Genomic DNA, 14,775 nt, shown 5'->3' on the forward strand with positions numbered 1-14,775 from the left:
TCACATGTCTGACAACAGGGAGATTACCTGTTGTCTGTTTCCAAGGGCAACCTGCTAAATTCCTGTCCAGGAATAAGGAGATAACACAAAATAATTCAAAATCTATACAAAAACAGGAAAAGAAAATATTTGCATATTGAAATTGTTGGAATTACAGTTTTGTCATTTACATTGCAATTTGTCCAATCTTCCTTTATAATGCAGCTCCTAGTGGTCACTGAGAGAATTGCACTTTTTTGTTCTTTGCTATTAGAGTATATGCGTGAATTTATTTATTTATTTGTTGCCGTTTCAGTAGTAGTTTATTTTCCCATTGGAAGCAATAACTCCTTATTACGACGTCTTGATATATGTTTTCTCTGTGTTTGCAGTGCGTGAGGGGTTGATTATGACATTTTAGATGTTGGAGTTTCGCTGTAATGTTTTATGTTATTTTATGCTTCTTTGAGGTTCTACACATCACATGCATTAGCTGTAAAATTCCCCATGTGTGGCTATGTGGTTGTCACATAAAAAGCATGTCTATGTCTTCGCTGCTGATTCAACAGAATAGCTTGCATGTTATGGATGCCACTGAGCTCCTGTCTTCCTGTTAGTCATGTGATTTGACAGAACACTTTTTTTTGTTTGTTTTAAATCATTATTTTTCAACAGTGACATACAACTTATAAAATATTTACACATAACCAATTAACCAAAACAACAATAGAAAGAAACCCACCCATTATTTCCAAGAGAAAATAGAAAAAGAAAAAGAAAAAAAAACATTTATTGAACAGTATTGAGTTTAAAAAACAGATCCCTTTTTCCCTGATTAATATATGTTATTTTTTCCATCCTCATAATATAATCCACTACATTCTCCCACTCTATCACTGAGGGGGGCTCTTTTTTATTAATTTTTTTTTTTTTTTTGTATATTAAGAGTCTAGCTTGAAAAAGTAATTTAGTAAGTATTTGTTTAACCTTTCTTGAAATCCACAAATGCAACATACCTCCGAGTATACACGCCAAAGGATCGCCCTCTATTTTAATTCCAAAACGTTAATTAATAATTACCGCTATTCCAGACCGATATCGAAACAACTTGGGACATCTCCATAACAAATGGAAAATACCTGTTTGCTCCCCCCCCAACATCTGGGACACTCATCCTCACCCATTTTGTTTAATACTAAGGGAGATCGATATAACCTATGTATAAGGAAACATTGTGACACCCCATGTGAAGCCTTCATTGAGACCAAGGATCTGTTTTTCAAAACCTCCTTCCATTGCTCTTCCAAAATCCCTTAAATATCTTTTTTCCCCATTTTTCTTTTGCGACAGAACACTTTTAAAAACTAATGAAAGAAATGTTCATAAAGATGAGACAGTGGGTCACAAAGCCATGAGGTTCCTATGTAGCATGAAGTGGTCATCATAGCGGCAGGGAATCATCTCAACGCTATAGTCAGCCTGGTGCCAGTCAGAAATGGTTGGTAAAAGAACAATAGACTGAATTCTGCTGTACTTACATTTCATTGTTTTATGGTGTTTTTTATAATATATCTTGATAGGGATTAGAGTTTTGTTTTTCTGATACATAGCTCCAAACTTCATGTTTCCCTTAGTGCAAAATTGTCCAATTCTGGCTGCCTGCAGTCACCAACAGGGGGAGCTCTCTACATATGGATTTCTAAAACTCTTATTGCATTGTCTAATAAATCATTATACAGTGAGCTCCCTCTAGTGGTGACCGTAGGCTGCCAGAACTTTAGGATTTAAAAGAAGTCTGTCGGGAAGTGCTACCATTTCCCCCTAGAGAACATATATTTCTCGCCCAATTTCCTTGGGGGACACAGAAGACCTTGGGTATAGCTCATCTCCATAGGAGGCGTGACACTAAGTGAGAACTGTTAAGCCCCTCCTCCACAGCTATACCCTCAGCCTGGAGAGAGAGACTGCCAGTTTTTTGCTTAGTGTCCAAGGAGGCAAGACACTCCCTGCTCTGCAGGGCTGTTTTTCTCCTGTTTGGTTTTTAGTTTTGATTTTTGCTTTTGTCTTTTTCTTCAGATCATCAGGGACAACAGAGACGCACTAGACCTCTCTGTTCTCCCGGGGTCGAGCTGCGCCAGTGCCGGTCATCCGCACTGCTGCCTCCCCCACAGAAGGCAAGGTGGACCAGGGCAGCCCAGCTCCCCTGCATCCCGCCAGCGCAAGGGTCGCCCGCACGCCAAGTCCCTCTTCCAGCGTCCTGCCACTACGGTGCCAGTAGCTGAAGGGGCGACCCTGCTGGAACGGACCGAGGGTGAAGACGGCTGTGGTAAGAGAGAGGCTTCTCCAGCCCTACGTTCCCCTCATTCCCTCCCCGGTCTCCTGCGTGCTGGACCCCCATACTGGTCCCTGCTGGACCTAGGCTGGCCCTGAGGTGTCGTTGGTGAACAGCCATTTTTCTGGCTCCAGGGCTGTCTCTCATATCCAGCTGTTGCCCAATAATCATATAGCCCCACACCACCACCATACTGGTGACCGCGGGGCGACTATACACTGCCCCTTCATAGGGCATTGCACAGGGGTGAGCATGGGATTGCTGTGGAGGAATTCTGCTTAGGACCGGAGACCCGCTCCTAGCTGCCCCTGACACAGGGGTTATGCCGGCCCTCCTTACCGGTCGCAGATTCAGTACAGGGGGCCCGCGCTGGCTGCCCTGTCCCTCCTCCACGGGCGCCTGGTCCGTTAGGGCAGGGGGTGCAGTGCTGGACTTCAGGGTCCCCCCCGCCCTCCTTACCGGTGTCTAGGGCCAGGGGCCCGCTCCAGAAGCTGCCGGCTCCAGAAGCTGCCGGACGCAAGGCCCTCACGGCCTGCATGTACTGAGCGCGATGCTCCAGCAGGCCCCGGCTGACTGTTGAGGCTTCCGGTCGGCCGGGTGCTGCAAACTTTTTTTTTTTTTTTTTTTTTTTTTTTTTTTTCATAAAAGTTCCATTTATTTTAGTCTATTAAAACAGCGCCGAGGAATAGCTTGACGATCAGACACAGATGGCCGTTTCACGTGTACAAACGTTATCTCAAGGCAAAAAAAAACACTTGTACACGATCGTCAAGCTATTTCCCAGCGCCATTCTGTTTGTTTTAAAATTGTTTTTATTGTTTTCCAACACGAAATAAAGCAACAACATAAAGGTCATCACTATCTCAAATCCCTGAAAGTATACACAAATCCTGAGCATACATCCTAAAACGAACAATCGTATAGTTGCACATATCAAATAGTCACAAGCACATTGTTTTCCAAATGACATCTTCTAAGAAAACCATCTCTGTTCATCATAATCTATCAGGTACATGCATATCCACTATAAATTTTAATTCACTGACCTTAAATATAAACCACAAAGAAACAAAGACAAGGACAATGGGAAAAAAGGAGGGGGGGGGGGGGGGAAGAAGCTTTGTAAAAACACGGAATTCCATCAAGGCAGGCACAAAGAGCAATGTCCAGTGTTAACTCCCACCAGGAGTAATCAGTGTGAGTGTTTACAACCGAAGGAGACCCGTTCGAAGGAAAACAGCTCAGAAGGAGGAGACCCACCATCGCAAAAATATACCTCTCGCAGTAAAAAACTCAAATCCCAGAAAAATTCCTAAATGTTTTCCATGGATTCCAGATATTTTCGAACTGCATAGGGGTGCGAGCATCCCAGTGCGCGATTTGTTCTAGACGGTATAATTGATCACATTTGAGGATCCAATTTTGAATAGTTGGCGGGTTTGGTTGTTTCCATGCTATTGCCAACATAAGTCTAGCTGCTGCTAATAATGTGTTACATAACAGGCGTTTATTTTTGGAGCACTTGATTTCACCCAGAACACCCAAAAGGCAAACTTTCGGGGATATAGGCACTTCCAGGCTACAAATGTCAGATATAAGTTTGCAGATCTCTTGCCAGTAAGAGGTTATCTTGTCACACTCCCACCAGATATGTGTATGTGTGCCTATCTCTAGGCTACACCTCCAGCACACAGGGCTACATTCAGGAAACATGCGATGAAGTCTTTGAGGTGTGTAATACCATCTTGTTAGAACTTTATAGCTGTTCTCTTGCAGCTTGACGCACCTGGACACCCTAAGAAACGCTCTGAGTGCATGTTTTACTTCTAAGGGGGATAATTGAATCTTCAGCTCTGCTGACCATTGCTGAATAAATATAGGGGTTTCTGACCCTTGAATTGAGAGTAGTAACTCATAAAGTTGTGAGATTTTCCCTTTTGGTTCCTTTATTTGTAAAGCTAATTTTTCAAATGGCGTGTGAGTTGTCACTATCGGAAGTGATGTTAAGTGCTTTTTAATCTGTTGGAGTAAATAGGCCAGATGAAAAGTAGAAAGGTTATTCAGCGCCGGAAGAGAACGCAAATCTTCGTATGTAAGAACATCCTCATCTATACCTAGATTTAAAATAGGTGTTGTAATAGATTTTGCCCTAGTAGGTAGGGTGTCTAAAAACTGTGTAGGTGCTTGAAATAATATATCCCTTGCTTGCATTAGTGTCAGATAATTTGGGGTTAATACTGAAAGCCATTTAGATTCTGACCATGTTTTTAATGAGTACATAGTTATGGAGCTAGCTGTCTTCAAAGTCTTTCTAGCCACTGTACCTTCCATAAACAACAAAGAACGCAAAGGGATGTTAGCCATGCTAGACTCAATTGAAAGATCTAAGCGATTAGAATAACTTCTCAACCATTCCAAGCAGCGCAAGCACATCACTGCTTTGTGGTATAGATATACATCTGGTACCCCCATTCCTCCCTTAGCTGTCCGTTGCTTGACCTGTTTAAAAGGTATCCTAGCCTTTTTTGCACCCCATAAAAACTTTAGGAGGATGCTTTGGATTTTCTTAAAGAAGGCCCTGGGAATTGGAATAGGTAACGCCTGAATGTAATACAAAACCGTTGGCATTAGAATAGCTTTAATCAGAGTTCTACGACCAAATCACGAGACAAATGGGATATCCCAGGAACTTACAAGATCTTCTATACGTTTCGGAAGAGTGTGGAAGTTCTCGTGATATAACCGGGAAAAGCTAGTGGTCAAATTAATTCCCAAAAAAGTGATATGGTCCGTAGTCCAATGAAAAGTCGCAGTGGACTTTAACCTCTCCATAGTCGCCACCGGTAAAGATACATTCAAGATCGTAGATTTAGATAAATTTACTAAGAAATTTGACAATTCAAAGAAGTCATGGAGTAACGACTCAATCTCTTTAAAGGCCGTATCAGGATTTGTAATAAACAATAACACATCATCCGCAAAAGCTGCAGTCTGATGGTTCTCTGCACCAATCTTAACACCTTTAATTGCGGTATTAATCCGAAAAGCCTGCATGAGGGTTTCTATCACCAACACAAAGAGCAATGGGGAGAGAGGGCAGCCTTGCCTCGTCCCATTTGATATACTGAATGACGGAGACAGTGTGCCATTCACCAGAACACGCGCGGTAGGCTTTTGATACATTGCCATTACTTTCGAAATAAAAGAGTCTGGGATTCCGAATTTGGCCAGGGTTTGGGTCATGAATAACCAATCCACTCTGTCGAAAGCCTTTTCTGCGTCCATGCTGAGAATTGCTAGGGGGACTTTCGAATGTTGAGCCCATTGCATCAGTTGGATGACCCTAATAATGTTATTTTTCCCCTCTCTACCAGGAATAAACCCAACTTGCTCCGCAGATATAAGATCTGGCAAGTACATTTTTAGTCTATTTGCTAACATCTTAGCATACAATTTAATATCGTTGTTGAGGAGAGAGATAGGCCTATAGTTCGCACAGAGTGAATGATCTTTATTAGGTTTGGGAATAATAGTAATTTGCGCTGCAAGCATATCACTGGTGAATGACCCTACCCCCTCCACCCCATTGCAAACCCTGAGGAAGCGTGACAGAAGTATATTTTGAAAAGTGATGTAATAAATAATTGGGAGGCCATCAGGACCCGGGCTCTTATGAAGTGGGGAATTTTTTAGAGCAGATTTAAGCTCCGACATAGTAAATGGGGAGTTCAGAATATCCGTTTGTTCAGTTTTTAATTTGGGTAGGTTTAAAGTGTCTGGGTGCCGCAAACTTTTGACCCAGGCTTCGGCCTGCTCGGCCGCAATCCGGCCCTTTGTCTCTGCCGGCCCGCGGGGTGGGCACCCGCGGCCGTTAGTGCATGCGTCAGCCGGCTCCCTCCCGGTCCCGGCCGGCCGGTACTCCCGGTCGACCGGGCGCCGCGAAAATCTAGGCCCCGGCTTCACGGCCTACTAGGCCACAAACTTCCAGCCTCGGTTGGAGGGGGCGGGAACTTCTCGCGGCGCGAATTCTTCCCGCCTGGAGGTCCCCCGCCCCCAGGGGATCGCAGCGCCGCCCCCTAGGCCGGATGTTTGTTAACCTGTTGGGTACCGGCCACCAGGGGCCGGCTCCCATCTAGAGGACACCCTCTATGTTCTGGGCTTCCTGGTGGGCCTGTATGAGACTGTGCCCCTGTATGGTGGCCCCTTTTTTGCCTCAGAGTGGCTGTGTTTTTAAAAAAATAAAAAAATAAAACCAAAAAATAAAAAATAAAAAAATAAAAACCAAAAAAAAAAAAAAAAAAGTTAATAAATAACGGAATGGTTGCGCAGGACGCTGCAGCCTGATGCAGTAGTGCTGGCCGCACGCTATGCCCCCCTTCCGTAGGCGGCATGTTGCGCACCTCGGCTGCGGTTCTGGCCAGCTACATGTTCCCCTTCTAGGCGGACCCTTGCCATCTCCCGGGATACGGCGCTGACCAAAGGCAGGCGCCCCGTCTATAGGCAGAACGTCGCCTCTCCAGTTACAGGTTGGCCATGTGCATCACTCTCACTGGATTTAATGCCGGACAGGTGCATGACCCCCTTCTGGGGCAGAAGAATTGCACTCTCACCGGATACGGTGCTGGCCATGTGCACGACCCCCCTCCTTGGGGAGCGCGGCACTCTCACTGGATTCCTGCCGGCCATGTGTGTAACCCCCTTCTATGGCGGTACGCTGCACTCTCACTGGGTTCGCTGTCGGCCATGGGTATAAAACATGTGCACGTCCCCCTTCCATATGCGGAACACTGCACTCATTGGATTCACTGCCGGCCATGTGCACGTCCCCCTTCCATAAGCGGAACGCTGCACTCTCAATGGATTCGCTGCCGGCCTTGTGCATGACTCCCTTCCATAAGCGGTAGGCTGCACTCTCATTGGTTTCGCTGCCGGCCTTGAGCATGCCTCCTTCTCTCGGGCGGCATACATACTCTTCCTGGCTGGGGTTGTTCTCTCGCGGTAGGTTGCTGGCCACGTGCTTGACCCCCTTCCATGGCGGGGTGCTTGCACTCTCACCGGGTCCGCTGCCAGCCATAGGCATGGCCCCCCCCCCCTTCCTTGGGCGGTGTACCGCACTCTCGCTGGCTTTGCTGCCGGCATGGGCATGCCTCCTCTCCTCAGGCGACATACATGCACCTTCACTGACGGTGTTTGTTCTTGCGCCAGTACGTTGCTGGCCATGTGCATGGCCCCGTCCGTGGCGGGGTGCTCGCGCTCTCCTGGGATGCGATGCTGCCGTGTGCGGTTCATTGCACCCTCACCGAATACGTTGCTGGCCAGGAGCATGGCCCTCTAAACATGGGTGCGCTGCTTGCACTCCCTTTGGAAACGGTGCTGGCCTGGTGCATGACCACTTCTCATTCCGTGGGCGGTAATTTGCGCGCTCATGAGATTCACGGCTGTCCTTCTATATGCTGTACTGGACGTTCCCCTTTCATTGGCGAACTACTCGTTGCACTCTCACAAAATTCGGTGTTGGGTGGATTATTGCACAATAATTTAATGCTAGGATAATCCTGTGCATGCCCTTCCCCCTTCACTAGGTCCTTTGGTGCGGGCCTTTGCACTCTTGCCGTCTGCAGAGTTTGCCAGGTGCCTTTCTCTCCCCTTTTCTGGGCGGACTGCTTGCGTTCCATAGCATGCCCCCTGTACTAGCCTTGTGCATAACTCCCTTTCGGGTTGCACTTTGCACTTCCATGGATACTGTGGGATGCTGTGGCTGTGCGCTCTGTGCGTTGTTTGGGCCGTGTTTGCCTTCTCCTCCCGTGGGTGGGTTGGCCTTCTCGCTGCCTGCGGTTTGCTAGTACGTATGCCTCCCTTCCTCCTGCGACATACCTTTTTCTCTTGGGGTGAGGCTGCTTGTCGCTAGCCTTGCACTCTTTTCTGAAGAGGTCATTCTGTCCACCTGTATGAGCCTAAGGTGTTGTCCAACACACAACAAATGAATGCCCAATGTATTCACCGCTGTATACCTTGTATATATGTAGACGGGCTCTGCTGGCTCGCTACTGCACCGAGCTGGGTGGCACTCATTCTCTGGTGTGGTCCCGTTGTGACTGCACCAGCCATGTTCATTGGCCCTTCCACCTGGGTAGTGTTCGGGGTACCTTGATGCATACCCGTTCGTCCTCCCGTGACATTGCTTCCCCGCGCAAGCCGTCGGGTCGAGAGCGTTGTCTTTGGCGCCTTCTGCACTTCAGTCTGATCTGCTACCAGGAACAGACCGCTCCTCTCGGGTAGGTCACCCAACTTCTCTTGGGTGCTCGTCTATCCAGGTCTGAGGGATCTCCACTTTGGGTTCTTCAGGGTTTTCGCCTTCTGCGAGGCGATGTGCAGGTCGTCTCACAAAGTAGCAGGTATTCGGCTTTTGAACTGTCCTGTGGCTTCCCTGTTTGCCATTCCTCCTTTCGGTTTGGAGGGTGTTATGCCGGCCTCTGTCTCGACTGCTTTTCCTCGCCGGCTCGGTTTTTTGGGCTTCCTCTCTGAGTTTGTCACTCCGAGGTGGCTTCTGCACCGGCCAGGCCTCAGAGGCTGTTTTCGTCATTGCCCCCTCCCCTTCGGGGGTGAGCATGGTTGTTCACTTGGATGGTTCCGGTGTTACTTGTGGTCTCGTACCGTCTCCCTCGTTTTTCGCTGGCAGTACTAGCTGTGTGCCTGTTTGCCGGGCCTATTGCGTTCTGTCCTCCCGCTGGGTGCAGATTGCCTTTCCATTCTGGGCATATGGTCCTGCTGGACTTACCTTTTCGGTAACTTGGGAGGACTACCCTTCGGTCACGGTTGTCCTTGACTTTCCCTCACCAGGGCTGTAGAACTCCTTCATGTGGTGGCTACGTCGACTTGGACTTTGGCCTGTCTTGTCCTGGCATCTGTCGGCTGCTGGGCGGACCCTTCCGGTTTCTTCCGTCTGTCCTTCTGCTCCCCCACTCCGGTTGGATACGGGACTATGTTGTTCGGGGGCCGACGGGAGTTTTTTTCCGACCCTTGGGCCGTGTTACTGGTCTGCGCCTGATCACATTGGGTTTTCTCCCGCTTACCAGGCGATTCCTGCGAGCGCGCTAGTGTTCGCTCCCGACTGTGCTTCGTCCAGGTTCGGTTGTCGGACTTAGGGTTCTTGACTGGGTTTTGTGGTAAGTGGGGCATTCCCCCACTCTGCTTTTCTCTCCCTTGGTTCTGTCTTTCTCTAGTCCGGCCTGACCCTGGGACTGGGACTCTGTTACTGAAGTGTCAAGTGTCGGCGCTGTCCTTCCCCTTGCAGCGTTTTCTGGCCCTCCTGGGCCTGTCATGACCTTCTTCCACAGAGTGGCTCTTTGGTTCCTCTGTACCGTTCCCTGGTATCGCCCTGGGAACTACACACTGAGCTCTTGGCGCTCCACTCTTTCCCTTGGTGCCGTTGTAGAAGTTCTCCCTACTCCTGCTGTCCTGTACAGTTGTGTTTTCTGTTGCCATCATGTCTGACGGGTGCCTGATGGGTGGCCCTTCGTGTTCTGTGCCTTCTGTCCTTTTCCAGGACAGGGCTGTTTCTCCATCCCGTCCCTTCCTTCTGAGGGTGGTATCTGCCTTCTTATCTACGAGGCTTTGGTCATCCCCTTCCCGTCTCCGGGAACGGGCGCTTCACCGCTTGGAGATTGTTTGGGTTTGCAGTTGTTACTTGGAGATCTCCGACTCTTGTCGGCGTTCGGTCTCTTGTGTTTCCAGGATGTCTGCGCAAAGGGTTGACGGCCTCCAGGGTGGCTTTCCTTCGCTCTCTGTGTCTATTGCTGTGGTTACCGCACCAAGGGCAGGGTTCTGCTTTTGGTGTCACCGTTCATTTCACCAGAGCGGTCGGTGCCTCCTGGGCCGGAGGCATAAGGCTTCGGCCATGCTTTTGTGCAAGGCGGTCACTGGTCTTCCTTGCACACCTTACTGAGTTCTACAGGGTGCGCACTGGGGCTTCGGCGTCTGCTGCCTTGATGCGTACCCGTTCGTCCTCCCGTGACATTGCTTCCCCGCGCAAGCCGTCGGGTCGAGAGCGTTGTCTTTGGCGCCTTCTGCACTTCAGTCTGATCTGCTACCAGGAACAGACCGCTCCTCTCGGGTAGGTCACCCAACTTCTCTTGGGTGCTCGTCTATCCAGGTCTGAGGGATCTCCACTTTGGGTTCTTCAGGGTTTTCGCCTTCTGCGAGGCGATGTGCAGGTCGTCTCACAAAGTAGCAGGTATTCGGCTTTTGAACTGTCCTGTGGCTTCCCTGTTTGCCATTCCTCCTTTCGGTTTGGAGGGTGTTATGCCGGCCTCTGTCTCGACTGCTTTTCCTCGCCGGCTCGGTTTTTTGGGCTTCCTCTCTGAGTTTGTCACTCCGAGGTGGCTTCTGCACCGGCCAGGCCTCAGAGGCTGTTTTCGTCATTGCCCCCTCCCCTTCGGGGGTGAGCATGGTTGTTCACTTGGATGGTTCCGGTGTTACTTGTGGTCTCGTACCGTCTCCCTCGTTTTTCACTGGCAGTACTAGCTGTGTGCCTGTTTGCCGGGCCTATTGCGTTCTGTCCTCCCGCTGGGTGCAGATTGCCTTTCCATTCTGGGCATATGGTCCTGCTGGACTTACCTTTTCGGTAACTTGGGAGGACTACCCTTCGGTCACGGTTGTCCTTGACTTTCCCTCACCAGGGCTGTAGAACTCCTTCATGTGGTGGCTACGTCGACTTGGACTTTGGCCTGTCTTGTCCTGGCATCTGTCGGCTGCTGGGCGGACCCTTCCGGTTTCTTCCGTCTGTCCTTCTGCTCCCCCACTCCGGTTGGATACGGGACTATGTTGTTCGGGGGCCGACGGGAGTTTTTTTCCGACCCTTGGGCCGTGTTACTGGTCTGCGCCTGATCACATTGGGTTTTCTCCCGCTTACCAGGCGATTCCTGCGAGCGCGCTAGTGTTCGCTCCCGACTGTGCTTCGTCCAGGTTCGGTTGTCGGACTTAGGGTTCTTGACTGGGTTTTGTGGTAAGTGGGGCATTCCCCCACTCTGCTTTTCTCTCCCTTGGTTCTGTCTTTCTCTAGTCCGGCCTGACCCTGGGACTGGGACTCTGTTACTGAAGTGTCAAGTGTCGGCGCTGTCCTTCCCCTTGCAGCGTTTTCTGGCCCTCCTGGGCCTGTCATGACCTTCTTCCACAGAGTGGCTCTTTGGTTCCTCTGTACCGTTCCCTGGTATCGCCCTGGGAACTACACACTGAGCTCTTGGCGCTCCACTCTTTCCCTTGGTGCCGTTGTAGAAGTTCTCCCTACTCCTGCTGTCCTGTACAGTTGTGTTTTCTGTTGCCATCATGTCTGACGGGTGCCTGATGGGTGGCCCTTCGTGTTCTGTGCCTTCTGTCCTTTTCCAGGACAGGGCTGTTTCTCCATCCCGTCCCTTCCTTCTGAGGGTGGTATCTGCCTTCTTATCTACGAGGCTTTGGTCATCCCCTTCCCGTCTCCGGGAACGGGCGCTTCACCGCTTGGAGATTGTTTGGGTTTGCAGTTGTTACTTGGAGATCTCCGACTCTTGTCGGCGTTCGGTCTCTTGTGTTTCCAGGATGTCTGCGCAAAGGGTTGACGGCCTCCAGGGTGGCTTTCCTTCGCTCTCTGTGTCTATTGCTGTGGTTACCGCACCAAGGGCAGGGTTCTGCTTTTGGTGTCACCGTTCATTTCACCAGAGCGGTCGGTGCCTCCTGGGCCGGAGGCATAAGGCTTCGGCCATGCTTTTGTGCAAGGCGGTCACTGGTCTTCCTTGCACACCTTACTGAGTTCTACAGGGTGCGCACTGGGGCTTCGGCGTCTGCTGCCTTGGGCCGCCTGGTCTGCAGGCGGCGGTTTCTTGATGCCTTCGGGTGCTTTGCCTTGGTGCTGTGGTCCCTCCCCTCTTGGACTGCTATTGAACGTCCCAAGGTCTTCTGTGTCCCCCAAGGAAATTGGGCGAGAAAACGAGATTTTTGTATAACTTACCAGTAAAATCTCTTTCTCGCTCTTTCCTTGGGGGACACAGCACCCACCCATTCTTTGTTTCCGAGTTTGTTTTACCCGTTGGGTAGTTGGCTTGTTGGTTCCACTTTTGGACTTTGCCTTTTCTCACTACTTGGACACGCAACTGGCAGTCTCTCTCTCCAGGCTGAGGGTATAGCTGTGGAGGAGGGGCTTAACAGTTCTCACTTAGTGTCACGCCTCCTATGGAGATGAGCTATACCCAAGGTCTTCTGTGTCCCCCAAGGAAAGAGCGAGAAAGAGATTTTACTGGTAAGTTATACAAAAATCTCGTTATTTCTGCAAACATACCTGTTTTCCCACCGATGAAGGTTCAGTTGCTAAAAACCTAAGTATGACGCAATATGCATATGGATCTGCAAGTGCCAGGTGGGCAGTTGTGAACATGGCAAGTACTCAGGCACTCCTCACCAAACCCTGCCTTGCTCCTCTCCCTGGCTCATGATTGAACTCTCCCTCTCTGTCTTACACAATGCAGCCCTGCATGAAATGTTGCTCACGCACGGTGAAAAACATGGACCGCACATGCACAGTACATTCTTTTCTGCAGGCATCCACATCATTGGCTGTGCTGCCCCTGCGCCAACTCTGTGTGCCTTACACGACCGTGTTTTTCTTCCGTGTCCGTTCCAGGTCCGTTCCGCAATTTTTGCGGACAATGCACGGACCCATTGATTTCTATGGGTCCGCAAAAATTGCGGAATGCCTTTTTGTCATCCGTGTGCTGTCCGTTCCGTGTGTCCGTTCCCTTTATTTTAGAACATGTCCTATACTTGGCTGCAAATCGCGGTCCGTGGCCCCATAGAAAGTCATCGGGTCCGTAAAAAAACGGATAACACACGGAAATGCATCCGTATGTCATCCATTTTTTGAGGACCCTGGACTGAAAACATTCTAGGAAACACCATTTAAGTTTGCGGACCGTGAAAAAACGGATGACACACGGAACACCACGTCCGTATTATACGGACTTACCGAATGGAAACGGAAAGATAACTGAAGACATACGGAACACACGGATCCGTGATTTGCGGACCGCAAAACCAACACGGTCGTGTGAATGCTCCCTAAAGGATATAAAGTCTACAGTATACAGGGAATGGGGCTCTTTATAGGAACAATAAAGCTGTAATCATTCAGTATTATGAAATTAATCAGCACAGAATTTCTCATTTTTTTCTGGAACATTAAATTAGTAAATTGTATACTTTTGGCTCCTCTTAATGGTTCACTCAGTGTGGATCCAGTATATACTCCGAGCACGCCGGCCGTGTTTACTACGTTATATGTTCTGTCCGTTCTGTTCAGTCGTCCACATGAAACTGAAACTCATTAATTCTACAAATCTCTAAAACAAACCGTCCAAAGTAAACAATGTCCAACATCAAAGACATCAAATCTAAAACCCAGCACATTTGTAATTTATCATCTTTACTATTTATTCCACCTATCTCATATCTATCGATCTCATATCTGTCTATCTCATATCTGTCTGTCTATCTATCAATCTCATATCTGTCTGTCTCTCTCATATCTATCTATCTATAAAATATATATCTGCCAGTATCTATCTATTATCAATCTATCCATCTTGTATCCATCTATTTTATATACCAGTATCCATCTCATATCTATCTATCTCTCTCATATCTGTCTGTCTCTCTCATATATATCTATCTATTATCAATCTATCCATCTTGTATCTATCTATTTTATATATCAGTATCTATCTATCTATCTCATATCTGTCTATCTATCTATATAATATATATCTGCCAGAATCTATCTATCTTTTATCCATCTATTTTATATACCAGTATCCATCTCATATCTATCCTCTACTATTTTATGTAAAGTCCCTCGAGTCCAGTCATCCAGCTTACTGGTATACTGAGATCAGCAGAGCTCGTCACATAACTCATATATTTTAGCCTTGGATATTTCTATAGAAACATCTGGATGTAATATCTATTGTATGAAGCAGCAATGGGAGCAGGACTCCAGCTGTTACCTGCACAGGTGCAATGTCCCAACCCCCGCTTTTCAGGTCCTCTCCATCCACACTGGGGACCTTCAGAAGCTGCAGTCCTGGGCAGGAGCTGAGCCGAGCATCAGAGTCACCTCACAACCTACAAACCACAAGAACTGAACGCAAGTCTCCACCTTCCTCATAAGAAGAGCTGAGAACCTTGTGACCACGTGCTTGTCTCCAGGCCTGGGTTACAACGCGGATGGTCCCTGGTCACAGCGACTCTGCACCTGCAAAATGACTAAATATTTCAAAAGCAAAGAATCGCTTAAAATACAATTCCCCAACGTCATGTTATTGGAGTTTATTCTCTTAGCTAAAGGGTGTGATGGGAAAATACAGCGGATGCATCAGACGTGTGTATAAGATCACATCAATCACATGCAGATATCTTAAAGATTTCATGGCAGATTGCGG

General features: G+C 48.5%; 1 protein-coding gene across 2 annotated transcripts in view; it reads right to left on the minus strand.

Moving 5' to 3' along the window:
* The window catches only part of IL12RB2 (interleukin 12 receptor subunit beta 2), a 32,984-nt gene extending 18,526 nt beyond the window's left edge, over positions 1–14,458 (minus strand). The window contains exon 1 of one of the 2 annotated variants that reach the window (XM_044302257.1): positions 14,341–14,458. The gene's annotated coding sequence lies outside the window, so the exon portion shown is untranslated. The remainder of the gene's footprint in view (positions 1–14,340) is intronic. The other variant, XM_044302258.1, reaches the window with a different exon arrangement.
* Between the last annotated feature and the right edge of the window lie 317 nt (positions 14,459–14,775).

Source organism: Bufo gargarizans, chromosome 7, assembly GCF_014858855.1.
Source record: "Bufo gargarizans isolate SCDJY-AF-19 chromosome 7, ASM1485885v1, whole genome shotgun sequence".
In the NCBI taxonomy this organism is placed as follows: domain Eukaryota; kingdom Metazoa; phylum Chordata; class Amphibia; order Anura; family Bufonidae; genus Bufo; species Bufo gargarizans.